The sequence below is a fragment of the Pipistrellus kuhlii genome, unplaced genomic scaffold (assembly GCF_014108245.1).
Source record: "Pipistrellus kuhlii isolate mPipKuh1 unplaced genomic scaffold, mPipKuh1.p scaffold_m20_p_10, whole genome shotgun sequence".
Classification (NCBI taxonomy): Eukaryota; Metazoa; Chordata; class Mammalia; order Chiroptera; family Vespertilionidae; genus Pipistrellus; species Pipistrellus kuhlii.
In genome coordinates, this window is record NW_023425405.1 from 17,530,197 (window position 1) to 17,553,530 (window position 23,334).

At 37.0% G+C, this 23,334-nt stretch overlaps 1 protein-coding gene across 3 annotated transcripts in view; it reads left to right on the forward strand.

Annotated features, from left to right (window-relative positions):
* The window catches only part of CHRM2 (cholinergic receptor muscarinic 2), a 138,529-nt gene that overhangs the window by 109,707 nt on the left and 5,488 nt on the right, over positions 1 to 23,334 (forward strand). Inside the window, exons 1-2 of one of the 3 annotated variants that reach the window (XM_036427928.1) lie at positions 16,025 to 16,029; positions 17,095 to 17,101. The exons of the other annotated variants lie outside the window; for them this stretch is intronic. The gene's annotated coding sequence lies outside the window, so the exon portion shown is untranslated. Of the gene's footprint in view, positions 1 to 16,024; positions 16,030 to 17,094; positions 17,102 to 23,334 lie in introns of those variants that run through there. 3 annotated transcript variants of the gene reach the window in all.

The window sequence follows — 23,334 nt, forward strand, 5'->3', positions numbered from 1 at the left end:
ATATTCATTTGGCAAAGACCAGCTTTCACACGGAGGTAATTTTTTTAACCAGTGAGTAAGGCAGAGAAAATATTCTAATAGTTTTTCTATTGCTATTACATAAGGTTATATAACATACATATCACATAGGTATTACATAACATAAGATTAGAGGGGAATGGGATCTTGAGAATAGATGACATCTCTTTTTCTTTTTTATATAAATGGATGAATCCTTAATAACTATATCAAATGGCCCATCCCCTCCCACCATTAGGGAAGTACATGGAAATATAATCAACTGATTTATGAGTCATAATTAGGAAGTGATGAATATAGAGAGGGGCCATTCTTTTCAGCAGGCTCTGAACTGACTGAATAAGTATTAAGTTGAAGCTGTGTTTGTGAAAGTACCAAACACTTCCCCATTTTGGCAGTTTCCTTTTAAATAGCCTACCCATTAAATGTTTTCTAGGTAATCCATTTTCCCCTCAGAGACTACATTATTTATATTGAGACTTTTATATACCCTAATTCCATAAAAATATACATATAGGCTCATTCCTATTGTCAATCGACTCTAAGCAACAAGCTCTCACTTTGATATAGAAGAGAAGCACAGCCTATTTACCCATTTGCAAAGTATTTATGACAGGCTAGCTCCATTTATTGTAAACTGTTCAACACCAGCCAAACACAGGACTCCTTTTTCCTCACGTCTTTGGCTCATCCATTAATATATGTTTAGCCAAGTTGAATTAGCTATTTTTGCCCTTCCATGATTTGTCTGATTATTATCTTGACAATGTTTATCTTGTTAAAAATGTGGGGTGAATGTCCAGGGATATTCAGCTCAGAAAATGTCAAATAATGTTTCCTTTAACCCTGGGGCAGGTCTGTTCTTGAGCAGTTTTCAATCAGGCATTAACTTGGGGAACAACATAAAACGTATCTGGGCCACCCTTGTCCATTGGAACCTTTGCAATGATAAGATGAATAGAAGTTTTATGTCTGTTTAAAATCACTCTCGTTGTATATGAAATATACCATCCTATATTGAACTCTATTTGTCTGTTAGTATGTTCATTACTTTATTCATTTAACTTAGTTCTACCCGTAATATTATGTGAAATCGAGCAAAAAATTACGTGTATTGAGCAAAACAAACAAACAAAAAATACACAAAACCAGAATAAACCCAACAAAAATGGTTTGCTCTTTTACTTGAGAAAATGTACCTTCAATGTCCTTGACACAATGTCTTACTGTCTACAGGTATTTGATTTTATTTGTTGTTGTTGTTTTTCGGTTTCTTTTTCTTTCGTTCCCTAAAGGCAGGCTTACACCCTCTCTAGAGTGGCTTCAGGGGCTGGTGTTACAATAGCAGCAGCCCACACTAAGAACTTCTTCATTTGCTGTCCACAGCCATTCAGAGGGGTCCCCTCTTGCTTCTTTCTTCACCTTTGGGGGCTGCTCCGTGGCTTCCCCATGGTGCACATTGCACATTCTGAAACCAGGGACTCCCCCTTGCCATTCAGACCTCAAGGACAGAAGGTCAGTCTGCAGACAATTTCTCTCAAAGCAATGGCCAATCCCCCTTTTATTCATTTTAATAACTTCACACCATTTATGGCTCATCTGAAGTTTACCTAGCCAGGTTCCGGCTATTGACGATGCAAACCCTCTAAGCCTCTCATGGGGGTACGTTTGCCACTGCATGCACAGTGACCACACAGCCCTGCCAGGGTGTTGGGGTTGGCCAAATGAATGAACTGCACAAGGCCAAGGGCACATCAGTTAGTGCTGTGATGACTATTTCCAGATCGCCTCTTAAATTTGCATTCCTTCTTTTTATTCATAACCAAATTGCTCTCTCTGGGGCCACTTAGTATTCTCTTAAACACATTCAGACTTCAATTAAGTCCTCTCTCCTTCAGGCACTGTGTATAATGCTCTATTGATCCCAAGAGCTCAAATACTTTTATTTTATTGATTTTTTTTTTTTTTTACAAGTAAATAGGTAGGGGGAGAAAATAAGGGTGCATAGGTTAGAATTGTATTAGCATTTTTCCTTCTAGAATGAGATGGATTATTGGTTATGTAAGTCATACTTACAAAAATAAAGACACAGATCTCTCCCCCATAACACAATGTATCATCTTCCAGTAAGAGTTCTTTGATAAACAGAAAAAAAATTTCAGATGTAGTCTGTCAAAGCTGTTTCTCATTGAAGAAGAAAGGAAATTGAAAGGAAGGGGAAAATGGAAGGAGACAGAAGAAAAGGAAGGTGAGATGAGGGAAGGTAGAGGAGAGAAGGGAAAGCAAGGCATTAAGTTGAATGACGATATATAACGTGATCATCCATGAAAAATGGAACTTAAGTGAATAATTAACAATTTGTGTAATTGTACTAGTAGTTAACATTTTTTGAGTGCTCACCATCTGCTAGGCCGCATTCTATATATTCTACATGCATTAGCTCCTTTAACACAACAATTTTATAGTGTCTTCATTTTATAAAGGAAGTAATTGAGATTTAGAGAGGTTGTCCAAGGTTACATAGGCATGAGTAAGGACCCAATGGTAATGTCTGCCTCAAATCAACTTTGTCCTGAAGCATCTGCTTGCCTGAGCAAACCAGCAAAAAAGAGATAATAAAGTAACTAAGTATCTATAATAATAAAAGTATAATATGCTAATTAGACCAGACAGCTGAACAACCTTCCAGACACCATTCTGGACATCATTCCGGATGAAGCCACAGTGGCATGGGCTGAGGTGGAGGTGGTTAGGCAGGCAGGCGAGTGGTTAGGGGTGATCAGACAGGCAGGCAGAGTGGTTAGGGGCAATCAGGCAGGCAGGTGAGTGGTTAGGGACAGCTATGAGGTAGGCATTTGAGTGGTTAGGGGCAATCAGGCAAGCAGGCAGAGTTGATAGGGGTGATCAGGCAGGCAGAAATGTTAGGGGAAATCAGATAGACAGGCAGAATTGATAAGGGTGATCAGGAAGGCAGAGTTGTTAGGGGCAATCAGGCAGGCAGGCCTAATTCAGAAGCAGTTTGCTTGGTAAGAATAAAATCTGTCATGTCCTGCAAGCTCTCTGCAAAAGATGTGCATCAGCGATATCCATCATGGTCTCATTGGCCTTTACTGAGGAGCTCAAGTGTGTTGTCTGCATTTAGCATTCACACTGAAAATAGAAATGTGTATGTTATCTTTGACTCCTGTCCCTTCATCCCCCACATTCAATCTCCCATTTTAAAATCCAGCAGCTCTTTTCCATCCCTATCCTCCCTGCCCCAGGTCTGTTATTTGATGTGGATCATTGTGGTCTTGGTTCTGGTCTCCCTGCTCCTACTCCAGTCCCTTTAAAGCCATGCTCCTATACAACAGTTGCAAAGACCTGCTTCAAATACAAATCTATTCATATACTTTTTCTTTTAGAAACTTCATTGGATCTCCATCCATTGGAGCATAAAGTCTGAGTTTCCTAAAAAAGACACATAAGTATTCCATAATTTAACTTCTTTCTGACTTTCAGTCACCTACTTCCCCCTTTTCCAGATTCTATTTTGCATTTCCAACACCACAGAACTTATATGCACTGATATATCACCTCTAACTTTGCACACTGCTCCCTACAACATTATCATGACCATATTTCATTTTTACAACAAGTTGTTGAGATGGTACCAATGTCCTTCCATGTAAAGGCACTGCCAGGCTTGGATTATCCATCTGGAGGTTAAGAAGGGGGTGTATTTTTTCAAAGACATTCACACAGATTAACAGTCTTCGCTTTTATTCTCTGATGTAAACTCTTCCTCCACCACGTCAACCTGATAGAATTACATGCACCATCAATTTTCAGTGATGTCATTAATATCATTCACAAGCCTTTAATTTCATTTTCTGTCTGGATTTGCTTATTCATAACTAAAAAAAAAAAAGTCATTTCATTTGGGGTTATATTAATATGGTCACTATATTACCATATTTTTCAGACCATAAGATGCACTTTTTTCCCCCCAGAAGTGGGGGGAAAAAGTCCCTGCGTCTTATGGTCCAAATATAGCCTACACATATACTTTAAAAAAAAAAAGTTTTTTTACTTGCCCAGCTCTGTGTGGTCTCTGTGGGCTTGCCCGGCTCTAAAATGGTTCTAAATGCTGCTGTTTACTTTACAGGATTGATTACATATGTTTATGACTGTGATGTTGGGTTTTAATGCACATAAAATATTTTAGGACACTATTTGTTTCAGAATCTTTTTTTCTTCATTTCCCTTCTCTAAAAACTGGTGCGTCTTATGGTCCGGTGCGTCTTATGGTCCGAAAAATACGGTAATTAGGATTCTCCAGAGAAATCGAACTAAGAGGATATATGGCTATATACATATAATTGATACTGTGTGGGTTTTTGTTGTTGTTGTTGTTTTGTTTTTTATGAATTCACCTACTGGCTAAAATGTGTTGGAAACTCCCAAATGAATACTTGTGCTTTCATGGTCATTTCCAGGGATGCGTGAAACATTGACAATGTGAGACACCTGACGTGTATGTTCCCAGGTTAAACAAGATGATGTTCTGCCTTCTTATGTCCTTTTTGTGGTCCATGTAATGCCATGTTTTTCCCATTTGGTGCTTTTTATGTTTTGTTTTGTTTTGTTTGGTTTGGTGTTTAAGATGATCCCCAAGCCTAGTGCTTGTCTACTATTCCTAAGCTCAAAAAAGCTGTGATGTGCCTTATAGAGAAAGTATGCGTGTAAATTAAGCATCATCCATTCAGGCCTGAGCTATAGCAATGTTGGCTGTGAGTTCAATGTTAATGAATCAATAATATATGTTAAATAAGATGACTTTAAACAGAAACACACATACATAAAATAAAGTTATATATTGGTTAGTGGACAAAAAAAAGCTTATAGGAACAGACATTGTGAACCAGGAACCAGTGGTTCAGTAGCCACTAATTTAATGTTTTCCTGGACTTTACAGAACATACATACCACAATTAATAAAGATTGACTGGATGCCTATCTTTCTATCTATCTATCTGTCTATCTATCTGTCTTTCTATATATTTATCTATCTATCATCATCTATCTATCTATCATCTATCTAAAGAGATTAACTTTAAAGAATTCACTCCTGCAGTTGTGGGCATTAGCCAGGCTGAAGTCTGTAGAGCAGGCTAGCAGGTTAAAAACTCAGGCAGAAGTTTTTTCATCAATAAAGAAATGTTTTCAGATACGTCAGCCATGGAATTCTTATTTCAAATTTCAGTGATCAAGAAAATAGAACCCAAACCAGAGAGCCATAAGTCTGATGGGGAAAAGGCAGGTCCCAGGTGCTTTTCATACCTGATTTCTTTTTCCAAAAGAAGAAAGCGCTCACAAAATCAATCTTCACAGAAGTTACAACCACCAACGGAAAAGTGAAAAACTCTTTCAATCACACCCTGGCCAGTGGGATTCAGTGGATGGGCACTGTTCCATGCACCAAAAGGTCACTAGTTTGATTCCCAGTCAGGGCACATGCCCGGATTGCAGGCAATCCTGATCGATAGATGTCATGCTCTCACATTAATGTTTCTCTCTTCCCCCTTCTTCTCTCTCTAAAAAGTAATAAACTATTCTTTAAAAAAAAATCAATCAGCACATATACTCAGTGCTAAAATACAGCATGACCACGTTTCCTCTCTTTTGGTTGAAGTTTGCTGCCACGTGGCTGTGGTGATGATGCCATGTCAGTGCAGGAGACTCAGTAATGAAAGGTGAACTCAGGGCCTTGCTATTCCAAATGCTCTCTGCCTCCCTGAGTGTACCTGCTGCAGGCACCCACCCCTTCCCTGACCTCCCCATCACAGAGTGACAGGCCTGGGGGGGAAGGTGGAGACATTCAAAAACAAAAATAAACCTGCCATTTTTTATAGTCAAAAGTGTCAGAGCTCAAACATCAGTGGTGATGCAGACGAGTCAGTAATGTATTTTGTGTCTGTGCTTACTGACCTTTAGTGGTTATTTTATGTATCAACGTTATTTTCAAGTTGTTTTTGCACTTCAATCTAATTAATATTATATGTTTGACTTAAAAATACCATTTCAGCTTTGCTGGGCCACACCAGATAAGCTACATCAATTCCTTATTCAATACAAAGGTATTTATTTGGTTAAACAATATTCACCAAAATGCCTTTGCTCCTTTCCAACAAAGACACACATTTAACTTTATTGTCTTTATTCAAATATTTGCCATCATTATTAAGTTATTTTATTAAGTTTATGTGATTAAAGAAATACATTAAATATTTTGGATATGACTTTTTTATTTATAAGTATCTTAAATTATGTGATAAAATCTAACTTATGAGTGGGACCAGATCCTGTATTATCTCAGCTAATTTATAGAGCGAAATAATTCTTTTAATTGGGAAGAGGCACTTTGCAGACTTATAAGCTGATTTTATCATTTTGGAAAACTCTCAGTTCTACACAGGATAAATTCAGGGCATAATTTAGAATAAATTAATAAGCATAATCTTTAACTAAAATATCAATGATTTGTACAGGAAAAGTGGCCAGATGCTAAATAATAGCTTTCATATATGAATACATCCTATATACATTATGTACTATTAGAGGTGGCCAAATTCAGATTAATAGTTTTATTTTATTAACATATCCTCTTTAGTTCATATGAAGTATGGACATATGTATACAACACAATTATAAATATAGTGACAGATTATAGTCTCTGGGCAACTAGAAATAAGTCAGGTCAATCTTAGCAAACTATATAGAAATATATACACATAAACACAGGTCTATAAAAATTTCATATTTTATATATATATATATATATATGAAGAAAACTACAAGGCATCATAGAGGGACAGAAGAAAACACTTAAGTGAGTAGAAAACATTTCTGTAGGGGAAGACTTACTACTAAGCAATTGTTCATTTTTTCCCAAGTTAATTTATAATGATTCAAGAAAAATTCCATATGAATAAAGGGATTCACAAAAGTCTGATGTTTATATTAAAATAGGATGAAATATATTAAAGATAATTGAAAACAGTACACTAATAAATGGGGAAGTGCATAATTAGAGGCTCTGAAAATATTATAAAATTACAATAGGGAAAACAATATTACTGGTACAAGGATAAAACGGATAAAACCAGGAAATAGAATGTAAAACCCCCAAATGTTTGTGGAAATATTTAGTAGATGATAGATTTAGATTTTCAAATTTGTGGAGAAAGTGTAAATTGTTTTATATACTATTTGGAAAAAATAAGTATTAAATTTATTTAGACATTATCCTAAAACACAGTCCATATAAGTTATAGTTTCACATATGTAAGGATGTTCATTGCACCATTGCTTGTTAGAGTGAAAAATTGGAAGTGACCTGTGTCACAAATCAGGATTGTTTAATTAAATTATAACATGGCCACAAAACTAAATCTAAAGTACCTGTTAAAATGATGCATTAGAAGATTATCTAATGTCATAGAAAAATGTCCATGTTTATCTTTATTTGAAAATGTTTTAAGACAGTAAATCCCAAAGGTCATAAAAGTGGAGGTCTACAGGCCAAATCTGTCCATAGACAGATGTGTTTTGATCACTTTTCAGTATTTTATGATATTGAGCCAACATTTAAAAATTGAGGGAAATACATACAAAAACAGGATTTCCAGTGCATCTTTACAATTCTGCATGTCTGACAACTCTGTGTCCACATTCCCACCACAGTTGGAGCCAGGTAATGTAGTAGCACCTGTCCAAGACCTACCAGCCCTGCAGCTTGCACACCTGTTCACTCACATCCAACCTGCTTCACTTACCTGTCCAATCCTTTGTCTGGCCCCTGGGAGACAATGGATTGATGTCTACCATCAGATCTAAAACCTTTAAAGTTTGCATGCATAGATAGATGAATGTATTTATTGTATGCTCGCATATGTATGTAGGAAGATATGCAACAAAATTTCAATGCCAATAGAAGTTCACAGGTATCTCCAACTATATTGTAAGGGTTTTGACAATAGGGAACAAGTCAATATTGTTCATTACTTTATGTACTGAAGGTAACTAAAAGAGAATTATCTGTTGAATGGCCAATGAAAGAGGATAATAGTTCTTGTTGTGTTGGTCAGGTAGGAATGATTCTTCAAAATCTTTTTCTTGGGGGGTAGGTTTACTTTTTCTAATGCTCTCATTTGAAAACCAGAAAGAAAATTCCCAGATCATTTTAGTTTTCTGATGTCCACAGGCAGAGAAAACTTTGTAAGCAGAGCAAACTATATCATAAGTGAATCTCATGAGGTTTTTAAATAATAGTTTTTAAAAAACACTGTGTTTAACTGAGACTTTAGGCAGCAATTTCAGGCACTGAATTCTGCTCTGTTACACAGAGCTTAATACAAGAGCTGATTTATTTGTGTCTGCTTTTGTAATTTTGTTTTAGATTCTGGGCCTCCAACGGAAAGCATCAAAATACCCTTCCTTACCCTTTGCAAATTGTCATACATCTCCAAAACACCCTCTCCAGAGAGCCGTTCTTACAGGAATACTCAAGCAGCAATTAAAGTGATGCTATACAACCACCGGATGACTATTTCTAGCCTGTCCACTAAATAAATCCAGGATGAAATCACCAGCACAGAAGTTTCAGTTAATTGAGGAATCAGACAGCCAGAGAGATGAGACTGGGCGAGAAAACGCCCTTATCCCAAGGACAGGTCTTTGCTCTCTCATTGGAGAAAATGCCCAAATGAACTTGCAAGTAAATTGTTTTCCTTCTCTATTATGTGAGCTCTTGCTTTAGCGCTAAAGCCGCTTCTTAATGAGTTGGTAGGTAGGTACGGAGCTAGATTGAGGGAATTAGTTCATGCCTGTATGTTTTCAAGATTGCGAGTGAAAATGGAGATGAAGATAGCAATTTGAATCCAATTTTCAAGCTTGCATGGATGAAGAGTCACAGAGGGAAGCTGAGACAGACCAGGATATTGGGGGTGAGCAGCACGGGATAGGGACGGAGAAAGCCAGCTGACACAAAGCCCAGATAGTATGCTCTCAAAAGAGAAGGAGCAGTTGGGAAAACAATGAAGTCAGGCAGAAGTCAGCGAGGCCATCTCAACCTTCCAATGGGCATTCTATGGATCCTAAGAGAAACAGAATTAGAATAGAATCCCAGCCTCGTTTAGAGCTGAAAGCTGAAAGAGACATTCGAGTCTCCCTGCTGGAGGACAGTAATCGAACTCAGGAGGCCAAAGCCTCTCCTGGCTGGGAATGCAGATAAGTTAACCTCAGCGACCCTGTCTTTGCAGGACTTCAGACCAACATGGTGGTTTCAATACGAACACGTCTGCTTGGGAAATTGAATGGGTGCAGTGGGGATGTGTCTGCTGTTCAGACACCAGAAATCCCGAGGAAGAAACCGGGAAATAGAACATGTTGTTTTGGGCATGAAACAAATTAAAAATAAAAGCCTTTTCCAGATAGCACCCCTAAGTTCCTACATTTAAAGAGAAAACACACACACAGTAGCTCAGGAGGAAAAAACAATAGGACCAGCCACCAGCTGCTAAAAGCTTATATTAAAGTAGGAGGTCGGCGCGAATCGTTCAGCTGCCCAGATCACTCAGTGTCAAATCCTAATTTGAACTCGAACCCCTCACTTAGATAAATTGATAATTTGGAGGCTGAACTTATTTCACACGGTAGGTTTGTTTAATTTAGTCATTAAATTGTCCCATGAACATTATTTGAGGTTCACAATCCTCCCTTTTCCCATTCATTTGTTTCTCATCATATAATCTGGAAATGCAAAGCGTTTGAGTAATCATTCATAAGGTCCTTTATGATTTCTCATCCTTCAAAAATGTATCAGTAGTTAATCAGAAGTCATACATGACACATGTTTGCTCTGGATACCAGTATTTATAGTCTAATGCTACTTGTTCTGTGAAACAGGATATGTAAACAGAGCACAAACCCCCTTCCCAATATGTACACTGCCACTGTCTGGCCACTTGGGATTCATTTCTGATTAATGTTAGTAAACAGGAAACAATTATTACCAAATGTATTATAAACTTGTGAAGAGTAAAGAGTGGTTATTATTTGAATGTAAGGCTTTTTTTGTTGTCGTATGGAATAAGTAGAGAAAATCTATGTGATTGCTGTGAGCTTAAGAAATTCAAAGAATGTACTTTCTAAGTAACAGAACGTAGTCAAACAACAGTTCAAACAGAGCTATTGTACCTTCAACAACTTTACAAACTGTGAAAGTAATTCCCTTTCCACTCCTCTCACTCTAGCTGGAGACAATTTTATGCTTTTACTTATGTTCATGAATAAACGCTGAAAAGTGTGAACAGGAATTCTTGGTTTAAATCCTTTTGTGAGTATATTTTATTTAATTCTTGAAATGGATCTGCTGAGCACGTGTTTTTACTATGCTGGTAAAACTTACTCTTGGAGAACTTAGAAGCTTACTAAAAATTTGGAGTGAGTTTATGAACCCAGGGGTTTGGGGTTGTCAAAGGGACAACTTAAAACAACTCATGGTTAAGTCGAAACTGGTTTGGCTCAGTGGATAGAGCATTGGCCTGGGAACTGAAGGGTCCCAGGTTTGATTCCGGTCAAGGGCATGTATCTTGGTTGCGGGCACAACTCCAGTAGGGGGTATGTAGGAGGCAGCTGGTCAATGTTTCTCTCTCATCGATGTTTCTAATTATCTCTCTCCCTTCCTCTGTAAAAAACCAATAAAATATATTTAACAAACAAACAAACAAACAAACAAAAAACTCACAGTTGGAAGATTGGGTCAAGCCTGGACTGAATCCAGCCAGAGACCGTGATTCAGGCAATGAGGATGGTTGATTTGAAATTGAAATCCAGTTAAAGATTCCAGTCTATGAGATGACTCAATGCCCACTAATTTGAAGTTGTTGATAGTTTATTACAGTCTCTGACATGGAGTTCTTAATCTCCATTATTCCTGGAGTCCTTTGTCATATCCTGCCTCCCTCAGACTCAATAGATAACCTATAGGAGGTTTCCTAAACACCTGTTCCTTGCACTCTCCAAAACTAATTGAATCTACTCTCATCCTTAACCCCTTCCCTTCCATTTGCAACATTAACTCTGCAGCCATTTGCACCCTTGTGTTCTTCAGATATCATTTTTTTCTGCTTCCTTAAGCATGTATCTCACCAATGCTATTTATTGCTCTTGAATATTTAGGTCACTCATCAGGTTTTCTCCTCAACTTAAGCAGTTTTTATTTTTTTATAAATGTAGTCACATATTTTAAAGGCTTTCCATAACCTACTTTTCCTTTAAATTATCTTTCTTTTCCTATTTTGTTTTAGCTTCAAGTTACAAAATAAAAGACTGTCTATCCATCCCATCTCTGAGCATGTATAAAACTCATTTCATGATTTCTTATTTACTGGCTTTTATATTAGAAAATGTCCATTTTATTGAAAGTAATTAATAAGTGTCTAATTCATTAAACCTTAATATGTGGAAATACCTTTTGGCTTCTGTAAATCCACTGGGTCTTTTTAGCCATCTCTAGGTTTGTTTTTGTATGAGAAGGAATGTGTAGATCATACCATGGATAAAAGAGCTATCTATAGGTTGGGTTATAAAACTTGGATTTATAGCTAAACAGAAATGAAACTTTAGTTGAGTGGCTCCCAATCTTTATTTGTAAGTCACAGTTTGGAAATTTGAGGATGTAGTGGGCATTGTGCAAAACATTAAAAAAACCCTCCCAGCCCACTTCAACATCCCTGCCCTCACCAGGCCTGATTTTGGTATTTCTGGACTCTAGCTGTGTTCTCCTTAGGACTGCACCACTGTGACTTACTACTTTGTTCATAACATCATTTGTTATTTTAATAACACTACCAAAAAGAAAAAGAAAACATGGAGCAAAGCGAGTCAAGCTGTCACCTTCCAGCTTTATAGAAAGCTTTGAAAGCAACCAAACAAGGGAAGAGCCAGAAGCAGGCAGCTCCCAAGTTACATTCCTAAATGCAGACACAGAGCTGAGGATGTTTTATCAAGAACAGAGACTCAGAGGCGGCCTACAAATGAGTCTGTCCTTGGAATACTTTGGCTAAGTGTTCACATCCCGATAGCTACCCATAAACCAGAGTGAACAGTGATTGAGAGATGAACAGACCTCATAGCCAGGCTTAGGATAAGAACTGGCTCATAGCACAGGCTGTGGTGGGCAATCTGATCCCCGAAGGACTATCAATACAGTAGGTGCTGTTGGAGGTCGGCTCCAGCCAGGTCATGACCCCGAGATTCTCAGATGATGAGGCAATGCCTGCTGTCTATGGAATGGTATTGCCAGGCAAATATTTTGTAATAATCATATCATAAAGTAAAGTTCCATCTAACCAGTCTTGGCAAAAGAGTCCATGACATTAGAGATTGAGAAATTGGGCTTCTGTGGTCATTCCTTAGACAATCTATGTTGTCTCCTACACGTTACACTCACTGAAAATAGGATGGGGGAAGAAGACAGTGAATAAATGGGGAGAAGATAAGAGATTGGAAAATTCAAGAGAAATAAGCATAGTTAAGCAAGAAAAAGCCTAAAATAACTCACTCAAGAAATCAGTGACAAATTTGGCATGAAAAATACTCTGTATTTTTTGTTGTTGTTTTAAAATATTTACTTTCAATGAGCAAAGTGCTAAGATGAAATTTAAAAATAGGGTTTTTTTTAAAAAAACTTCACTTAAAGTGATTTGGTAAAAGTAAACCACATTAATTGCATGCATATTCATAGACTATGTGGCCACGTTGCTCTGAGCATTCACAGTTTGACATGGAATGGGATTTTGCTGTTTTTGTATTTGTTAATATTAAGTCTCAGCTAACATGTAATTATAGATTTGCTAAATTATCTTTCTTGGATGTCCAGTAAGAATTTTAATTGAGAAGTTTACTTGTCTGTAAACTTCTGACCTTTTGGTTAAGAAGAACATTAGTTACTAATTTTCAGATTCAAGTTTTTTTAAAGTGTAGATTGACATTTCTTACCATCTCAGCTTAAGAATCAGAATATCATAGAACAATCATGAGATTTTTCCAAATCCTTAAGATGAATGGAAGCAAATAATAAAAATAACATAGAATAGACCCAAACAAGATACCGTATTTTCCGGCGTATAAGACGACCCCCCCTAATTTTACAGTTAAAACAGGTTTAGGCCTATATTCCCTGTATAAGACTACCCCCCACTTCCAAGGCAATACCAGATCTTTTTTTAATAGACCGCCCCTGACTCTAGCCAATCTGAGCAGGCTTTTTTCGTTTCAAAAATCATCTTAAATGCCGGAAAATACGGTAAAAGGTGCTTCAAATTATTTCCTCATTTTCTTGGGAGGAATACAGAATGCATATTTCATTCCCTCTTCTTTTTTATTTTTTATTTTTAATGTGCTATTTGTTGGTTAAAACCATTTAAAAATGATAATGAAGTTAATAATAATGACTACTCAATGAGCATCTACTAGGAGCCTTGTATATTGTGTATATTAAAAACAAAACAAAAAAACACCAAATGATAAATTTTATTCTCCTCAATTTTTTATGTGTAGAAAGTGGGTCAAAAATTTTAATTTCACACAACCAGTAGCTAGCAAGGATAGGTTCGAGTCTCAAGTTTAACTACAAAATTTTATCTATTACATCCAGAGACCCATCCCTATTATCTATATATAAAAAAAGCCTACCTAAGCAACCTTTCAACTGTTCAACCATTGGACTGGTAGCTATGACATGCACTGACCACCAGGGGGCAGATGCTCAACACACAGGCATGAAAACATGGAACAGACTGATGAATCCCAGAGGGAAACAGGGAGGGGGGAGTACAGGAATCAGGCCGAAACCAGCAGCCTGACATTCCCTGAGGGATCCCAGATTATGAGAGGGTACCAGGCTGAGGGACCCCACTGGTGCACAAATCCATGTACTGGGCCTCTACTCTGTGTGTAAAGGTTACAGAAAGTAGAGCTAGACCATCCTTATGGAAGAAGGAGGCCAGTCATGCTATAATAATATGTCTTACAGAAAATATCAAGCCTACTGGGTCTTTATTGCTCTCTTCCCTTTAAGAGGAAATTACATTTCATGAGAAATTTTCCTTAGACTGCTACCTTCATAAGGGCAGAGACATTCTTTATTCTCTTCTTCAGTGTGTTATCATTCCTTCTTCCTGAGCCAGCAGGCTTGGCACATATTGCACACACTGATGGTTAGTTGAAGGAATCCAAGGCAAATTCACTTAGTTTTCTTTTCATTTTTCATTGTTTTGTACACTGAGTAATTATATAATTACTCGTATAATCCTACCCTAGTAAGTTCTCTTAGAGAACTAGCTACTACCAGTATGTATATTTTTGTCACAGTAGATACTATAAACTAAAACTGCTTCGCTGATGATACAACTGTGTTTGAAGGAAAACACATCCTGCTTAACAGATTTGTGCTCAAGTCCTAATCCATTCACAGTTTATCTGTGTGAATATCTTCCCTTATCATGCATTATTTAAGTAAAGACATTACATTTACATATATCTATTACGTGAACTGCTCAAAGTTTAGCTATTTTGTACTAGATGGCATGGTCGAGTATTTGAACTGTATTGGGGATATTCACATGATAAAACTCAAGAAGAGAAGTGTCATTTTTGTCCTAGCTTTTATATTGGGCTCAATCAATGTGGAACCTCCCTCATGAGGAAAGATTGAGATCAGGGGTTGTAATTCTAGTTCCATCTCAATGACAGATCTGATTTTTCAAAATGTTTGGAGAGTTTGAAGGTGAGGAAGATATAGAGTATTTAAATAGGTTTGAATCAATGGTGTTGGAATAGGAAAAGGGAGGGAAATGGAGAAAAAGAGGTTAGGGTGGCATTTGATGGTATATATTACATATACTAAATTACATTGTGATTTCCCTGTAGTTATCATCAAGAAAGTCATTATATTTTCAGCAGGTAAGAGAACTTACTTTCCAAATTTACCCCTAAAGTTCATCATTCTCTCCAACAAACTTGCTTTATTTTAACTCTAAATTAGTGCTTTAGATACAAAAATCTTTGCTGAGTTGATGCAGCTTTTTATGTTCCATCATCTCAATTGCCATTAGATCACTTGGTAAAGACTTTAATCTTATCCAGGCTCTCATTTTTCAAGTTTTAGTGGGCTTACACTGTGGTCATTTTGCTCAGTTCTAGAAATAGGCTGCAATCAGACACTGAGGAAACAATCATTTTGTCTTTCGATTGGAAACAATAAAAATAGTTGCTGCCTATTACTCTCTACACTCCATTACTATTTTATTTTTATATCCTCATTGAATCTGGCATGAATCATAAGTATATGAGGCCTGTGTCATTTCTGTCATTGAAAAATCAAAGGACCCAAGATTAAGCCTTATAGAGGTGAATTCCTTTCTTAGTACTCTATTCCTACATTCTAGGAATTGTTACCAGAAGAATGATGGTGTCTATTGCACTTATACTTATGGGTGCATTAATTTTAAGGAGTGATAACCAAGAATATTATGTCTATAAACACAATTCACATGCCTATACTTTTCATCTGTGTATTTTTATGAAGAGCAACAGATGCATTGATTCATTTTTTTCCTTTCTCTCCATAAGCCATGCAACTTTCAGTAGACATACTTAAAATAAATATAAATTCTTAAGTACAACTAAGTTTTGTTTTCTTCACTTAACTGTTATAGATGTGTTATCTAAATGTGTATTTTCTTTTTTTAATTTTTTAAATATATATTTTATTGATGTTTTTACAGAGAGGAAGGGAGAGGGATAGAGAGTTAGAAACATCATTGAGAGAGAAACATTGACCAGCTGCCTCCTGCATACCCCCCACCGGGGATATGCCCACAACCAATGTACATGCCCTAGACTGAAATCAAACCTGGGACTTTTCAGTCCACAGGCCAACGCTCTATCCATTGAGCCAAACCGGTTTCAGCCAAAATGTATATTTTCTTTATACTCGGAAAAAGGAATTTCATTTTAATGTGCACCTTCTAATCATTTCACAACTTCTGATCCTGTATATTCTGAAGTACTTCAGTCTATTCTTCAGAGGAAAAAAATATTAACTTACTCTTTTTAGCTTATCTTTGGGCCTAAAATGATTTTCATTCCTCTTTTCAAAACTGTCCTGGATCTACTCCTCAAAGTTCCACATGGCCTTGTGCTCTGTCTCAGCATCCAAAGGAAGGCACCTGCACCATTGAAAAGGATCCTAAAGGGATGCATTGTTTGGAATTGCTCAGCTCTTCCCGAACTAGGGTTTTTATTCTAGAATTTATTTTTTATCAGAGTCATAACAAGCCTCAATCCCTCTGCAAATTTGATAATTTGATTCACATGTTTAATTCAAAGCAATGAATTAACTAATTTAGAGTTATTAAACCAGCAGCCTGCCGACTTGAGGAAGAAACAAAACAAAATTTAAAAAGCCGACTATACAAATTTCCAACTTCTCAAGACAGTAAGGACACAGACATCAACTCAAATACAGCTGCCAAATCACACATAAGTTTCAGCAGCTCTCCAAGGATGGCTTCCCCTTCCTTTTCATGCCTCTTCCCTGCGAGGATGTAACAAGCTGTAGACAGAGGGCGGCTTGCTCTCCTGCCACTCCCTTTGGCCAGATTGCCCTAGTTAGCCAGCATCATTGACTAGATATGAGCACCATTAATATTGGAGATCTGTCAGATCCCTGATACTGAAAAGGAAGGGTCCTATAATGCTTAATCGAATGAATTTCATTTTTAAACATCAAAAGAACGGGGTTTTTTTTTGCAGATAGTGCTTTGTTTATAATTCCCCAGACCTCTTTTTTCTTTTGTGCAGGAGATCTATTGTGTGCAAAAGTAACTAAAATGGGCCACAGAGCCGAAACCAGTTTGGCTCGGTGGATAGAGCATCGGTCTGTGGACTGAAAGGTCCCAGGTTCTATTCCGGTCAAGGGCATGTACCTTGGTTGCGGGCACATCCCCAGTGGATGGTGTGCAGGAGGCAGCTGGTCAATGATTCTCTCTCATCGATGTTTCTAACTCTCTATCCTTCTCCCTTCCTCTCTGTAAGAAATCAGTAAAATATATTTAAAAAAATAAAATAAAATAATAAAATAAAATAAAATAAAATAAAATGGGCCACAGAGAAGGACACAAGGACACGACTATTATACTAGTTAAATCATTCTTTGGTCTCTTTCCCTTTTTTCCTAAAGTAAGTAGTTTTTAGGATGTGTTTTGAAAAATGAAAAAGATAGTTTGGCAAACATGGAGTGGAAGTTTGTCTAGTGTCATGAAGAATAATCTTATGTTTGATAGGAAACCAATGCTGTGAATATGTTTACAATGAAAAAGGGAATTCGTTAAGGTTTTCACATTGAAAAATGCACAAATTCTCTTGTATTAGTACTAACATGGGGAGCAAATTGCTACTTCAGTGACTTCCACTCTTATTTATCATTTACTTTTACATTTTTCCTTTTTTAGAAAAGGAAAGTGCATAAGCCTTACATATACAGCTTGATAAATGTGATGGGTTTTTATTGTGGCTTTCTTCGCTCAAATACTTTACACAGTGCATATCTGGTACAGCCTGTGATTGTGCTGCAATTTCCTGAGTGAGGAAAACTGCTTATTGCTTCCAGAATACTTCCACCACATCGTTTTAGATATAATTAAACACTCAGTGGAGGTGAGTCAATGGCTAAGTCTCATTCTGTGTTTTTGAACCTACAGGTTGTCAGGCTCCATGCACTAGAGTAGATGCTTACCATCAGTCTATGGCACTCTCCAGAGAAAAAAACTTTAGTACAAAACCTTGAAAACAGAATTTAAAAATTATATATATATTCACAAATCTGTTGCACACAAGCAAATGTTGAGAGAAGGAGAAAATAAAAAGAGACATTATATTTAAGAAGGCTTCTATATTTACTTCACCCCATTTTGACCAGACTTGTTCCATGGATTAGTCCAGAGTTGTGTTGGGAACCTGGGAATTTCCTCAGCAACATGGGTCTCCCTTAGATTACCAGCTCCTTGTGGACAAGAATGTGCTCTGTTTTATGTGGTCATCCATTCCTCCTTTGCTTCCATCCTCCTCAGCCCTGGACGGCATACAAAAATAGGAAGGATGTCTTAGAATGAAGAAAGTAACAGAAAAAGCTCTGATTTCCTAGCAGTATCTCTACTGCTCCCTGTGGCCACGATGCCCACCCACACCACTGCTCTTTGACTGAGATTCAGGTGCTCATGGAAAATCTCTCAATATGTTCAGTAGCTCATAATGTGTTGCTTGGCTCGAAGGAAAACCTGATTTTTTTCAAGTGTAAATTTACTTCATTTCTGCCTGATGTCAAAATATCATCGTGGACTATCACTAATGTCAGCTATCAGAGCTGCAAGGTGTCGTGAGCCCCAGGACAGAACTCTATGTTATTTTTAAGTAAAATTGAAAGTCACTCGTATGTGTCATCCTAATATAAGCAAACTGTGTTACCTTCTACTGCATCAATATCACAACTGGGTGATGGAACCTTCCTTCAGAGAAGGGGACTTGGCTCCCCAAGACTTCCTTAAAATGTCTCTTCTCAAGTCTCTTTTCTTCCTCCTTCTCTCCAACATCATTGATGGCAGGAATGACTGATTATTGATGTAAGAACAACTTCAAAGCCTATTAAATACCAACACCAAAGCTGTTTATAAATTTGTGGAATTATCTGAAAGTTTAGGAGATCTAAAACAGAATATAGACTACATACCTCAGTGGTTATCCCTTCCATTGTATAAAATTAAAAATAAATAAACTTCATTTGCTGCTTACTTGGTGATTATGCCATATAAAATTATCACAGCTCACTTTTCGGGCAGACAAGAGATGATGGGTAAGACTCCTAGACTATCACACCTAGTTCCTCAGTAAGTATAGTCTCACTTCCAATGGCAGTCAACTTTTACTTTACCGCCTTTTTTTCATGGTTTTTCTAAGAGTGGCATTTTCTATTGAAAGCTAGATATCTAGGCATAATATTGTTGAAGTAAACTTTTATTTACCTCAGGACAGAGTGTGCTTTTCAGCCCTTAAACATACAGTTTAAAAAGCTCTTAAGGCCCTTATTTATTCTATCAGTTAGAATTTCAGGCAACACTGGTGAGGCTGATAATTTTTATCTCTAGTGTCTGACCAACAAGTAGGCTGCTTTTCAGAGATCAATGTCAGAAAGAGAGACAGAAAACACCCAAAACACCTTGCTGGTTTTGGTAATGTATTCGAGTAGCAGCAGAAATTAGAACACTGTATAAAGTATATACACCAAGATTACATTTTAAAAACAAAAGCTAAATAAACATAAATAATCATAAATTCAACCTCATGGGAATTTCTATTGATTTCTTGTTCTGAAATTTTGTTATACAATCACATATATTCTCTCTCTCTGGATTCCAATTGTTATCAATCATGAATTCCTTTTTTCCCAACTTTTCTTATTCTTCAAAAAACTTTAAAAACAAGGAATCAGGTCTGGTAAAATGGAAGGATTGTAGCCCTAAGAATCAGGTATTACCAGGTGCTTGCCAGTTATTTGATTACTATAGGCCTGGTGCATGGAGGAGGAAGAGAAAGGGTGTCCCTCAACCCAGTCTGCACCCTTTCTTATCTGGGATCCCTCTCACAATCTAGGACTGCTGGCTCCCAATTGCTTTCCTGCCTGCCTGCCTGCCTGATTGCCCATAACCGCTTCTGCCTGCCAGTCTGATCACCCCCTAACCACTCTCCTGCCAGCCTGATTGATGCCTAACTGCTCCCTTGCCAGCCTGTTTGTCCCTAACTTCCCTCCTCTGCCAGCCTGGTCACCCCTAACTGCCCTCCCCTGCAGGCTTGATCACCCCCAACTGCCTTTTCTTGCAGGCCTGGTCCCTCCCAACTGCCCTACCCTGCTGGCCATCTTGTGTTCACTTGGGGGAGGCAACCATCTTTGATCACATGGGGGCAACCATTTGTGTATTGGAGTGATGGTTAATTTGCATATTACTCTTTTATTATGTAGGATAGATAGAGGCCTGGTGCATGGGTGGGGGCCAGAAGGGTGTCCTGGATCAGGGTGGGAGTTCCCTTGGGGTGAGGGGCTGCCTGGGAGAGGGGTCTGTGGTGGTTTGCAGGCCGACCACGCCACCCAGCAACCCAAGTGGAGGCCCCAGTATCTGGGATTTATTTATCTTATATAATTGAAATTTTGTATCCTTGAACGAAGGCCTGAGCTGGCCAGGCTGTGCAGGAAGCTTGACTTCCTCTATTGCCAGGGAAACCCAAGCCTCCTGTTCACTCTGTGGCTGCAGCCATCTTGGTTGGGTTAATTTGTGTACTTGATCCTGATTGGCTGGTGGTTGTGGCTTGTGGTGTAGCAGAGGTATAGTCAATTTGCATATTACTCTTTTATTAGATAGGATTGTTATCTGTAAAACTGAAAAAGATACTTTTTTCAGGGTTGTTGTGAGAACTCAATGTACTAAAGTGCAAAAAATTCTATCACTTAAGTTATTCATATATTGATAAATTTTTATTAGCATATTACATTGTGGGTACATCTATGAAGTGATCATTATGCATCAGGTATCCTGCATAACTTGGGCAGAGTATGGATAAAATTTGCATTTTTTAATTTAATTTCCACTATGTATTTAAATACATATCCAAATTTTTAAAATCATTTTAATTAGGATTCTCTCTATAACTTCATAATATGTTACCGTAAATGTTTAGAATGTTTATATGATTGATTTGATTATTTTTATTAGAGGTTATATATCAATTTACAAGGTGACATATTTTTATGATGATTACTTTTAAGAAAATGTTTATATTAAATGTCATATATTTTAATGTGCAGAACACTACTTACTAACCCTGTGTCTTCTTGTGAATATTTCTGCCCAAAGTCACAATTTTAGCCTAGACACAAAGATCCTGTGTTGCCTAAACCAAAGAGCCAACTGGAAATTGGGGCAGAGGGCTTAATCATGGCAAGTCAGAGGGGGGGATACTTGGGGCACACATTTGCTGCTGGGTAAGATTGTCCCTCAGACAAGCATTAAATATAGCAGTATCTGGAGTTAGGCACAGAGGTTTTGAATCTCAGATAACATAATTATTTTATTTTTAATTTGATGCTTGTAAAAAAAAAATATAATAATAACACAAATCACCTCAGGAGTTTCTGTGAAGAGTAACCATGCGCAGTATATGTTCATTATTATCAATATTATTGTCATTTACAATTCAAAATTACTGATAATTTAATATCATTGGTAATGATAATTTACTATTGCCTCTATCACTACACCCTAAACTGAATCTATTTCATAAACACACACACTTACAAATTTTTTTTTACTGTTAAAAAGGTAATTAACTTGTACATTTTTAACAACTATGGACATTAAAAACACATATTAAATGCTTAACATTTATAGATCATGGTTCAGAGACATTATATCACTTTGATCCTTACCTCTAGAAGAAAAATCATTATTATTATCCCTGCTTGAAAAAGAAATAAAATTAAAGTTCATGGAAGTTAAGTGACATGATCAGATTCACCCAGCTAGTCATTTAGAATAGATATTACCACCCACAACTTTGTAAGAATAAATACAGGAATTCAAGTAGTGAAAGCTAAGGGCAGGGATTTTTTTTATCATAAGTTTCTATAGTACTTTCAGGACTTAGTCATAAACTAACATCATAAAATACCAAACCAACTATTATATACTTGCCATAGTAAAATGTTAAGTCTTCTGAAGGTCATCTTCATTGTTTAGTCTGTTGTGACTATGTTATTTCATAAATGATATAACTATTATTGTTTTAATAAGGCCTGCACCAGAAGTAAAACTTTTATAGAAATGTAAACAGCAGAGGTGGCAAGAGCTTGACAAGAGGTTGACAAAAGGAAACTTTTTTCCTAGAACAGACTTCACATAGCTTGTGTATCACATGAGGGGAAAGAAATGTCATCCTTCTAACACTGTGCTTGCTTCTAAGTGAAATGTTTTTCATTTTTACAGATAGCGTTAATAGAAACAAGTAAATATTATAACCAAAAATTTAGAGGACCTGATAACAACTAAGTATGTTAACATTTACTATGATCTACCAGAGTAAGAATTCCACAGCCCTTAAAAGGAACCTGCCTCTCTAGTAATCAGAAAAATACAAATTAAAACCAAAAGCTATACTTTTTACTTCCCTCGGGTAGGCAAACATTAGGAAGATGCATAACAATTGTTTGAAGGTTATTGAGAAATAGGATTGACCTGATCAGGGTAGGATCTGTGGCCACCATCCAGGGGAACAATATAGGGGCCCTCAGAAGAAAGCTTATACCCAGCCCTGATCCAGTGCTCTCACTCTTGGGCATTTACAATAGGGACATTCATATGCAAGTTCATGACATGTTGTGAAAATTTCATTTCAATACCATTTCAAGCAGTTTAAAGCAATCTTCATGCCATTTACTAGAAAAACATTTAAGAAAAGAATGCCATGATTTGCTCACTATGGAATTAGGAGCAATACATTTGAAATAGCTAGGACAACATACTGAGAGTAACTTGAAAAATAAAACACTCAAAAATTGATACAATAGTATCAATATATCTATAATAATAAATGCATAATATGTTAATTAGACTGGACAACTTTCCAGATAAAGCCGGTTCCCAGGTGTCTGCCGGCAGCCTGAGGGAGGCTGGTGTCGGCAGCCAGGGAAAGGAAAGCCTACTCTTGCATGAATTTCGTGCATCAGGCCTCTAGTATTTTAATAAATAACTTCTTTTGCAATATGTAGAATATTAGAAATGCTAATATGTGATACTGACTGCAAGTGTAAAACAGAAGTCAAGAAAATAATACTCATTGGGTAAAGGGTATTGGCTAATAAGGTGTTATTATATTATCTTTATTATCATCATTAGTTTTATAAATAGTCATAGAGCTACCAGGTATAAAGCAGTTATTGACTATAAAAGCCACAACTCAATATCATAAGTTTTATGCTTTCTTCCATAATTTTGTCCTCTCGTTGGTTTATATCTTTTGTCCATACCAGAAACTTCTTGATGCTTTGTGAAGTTTTCTATAAATTTTGGTTTATTTAGTTCAGTTCATGAACATTATGCTCAGTTTACTTTATTGATGATAGAGATATAGATGATAGATGATTGATAGATAGATAGATGACAG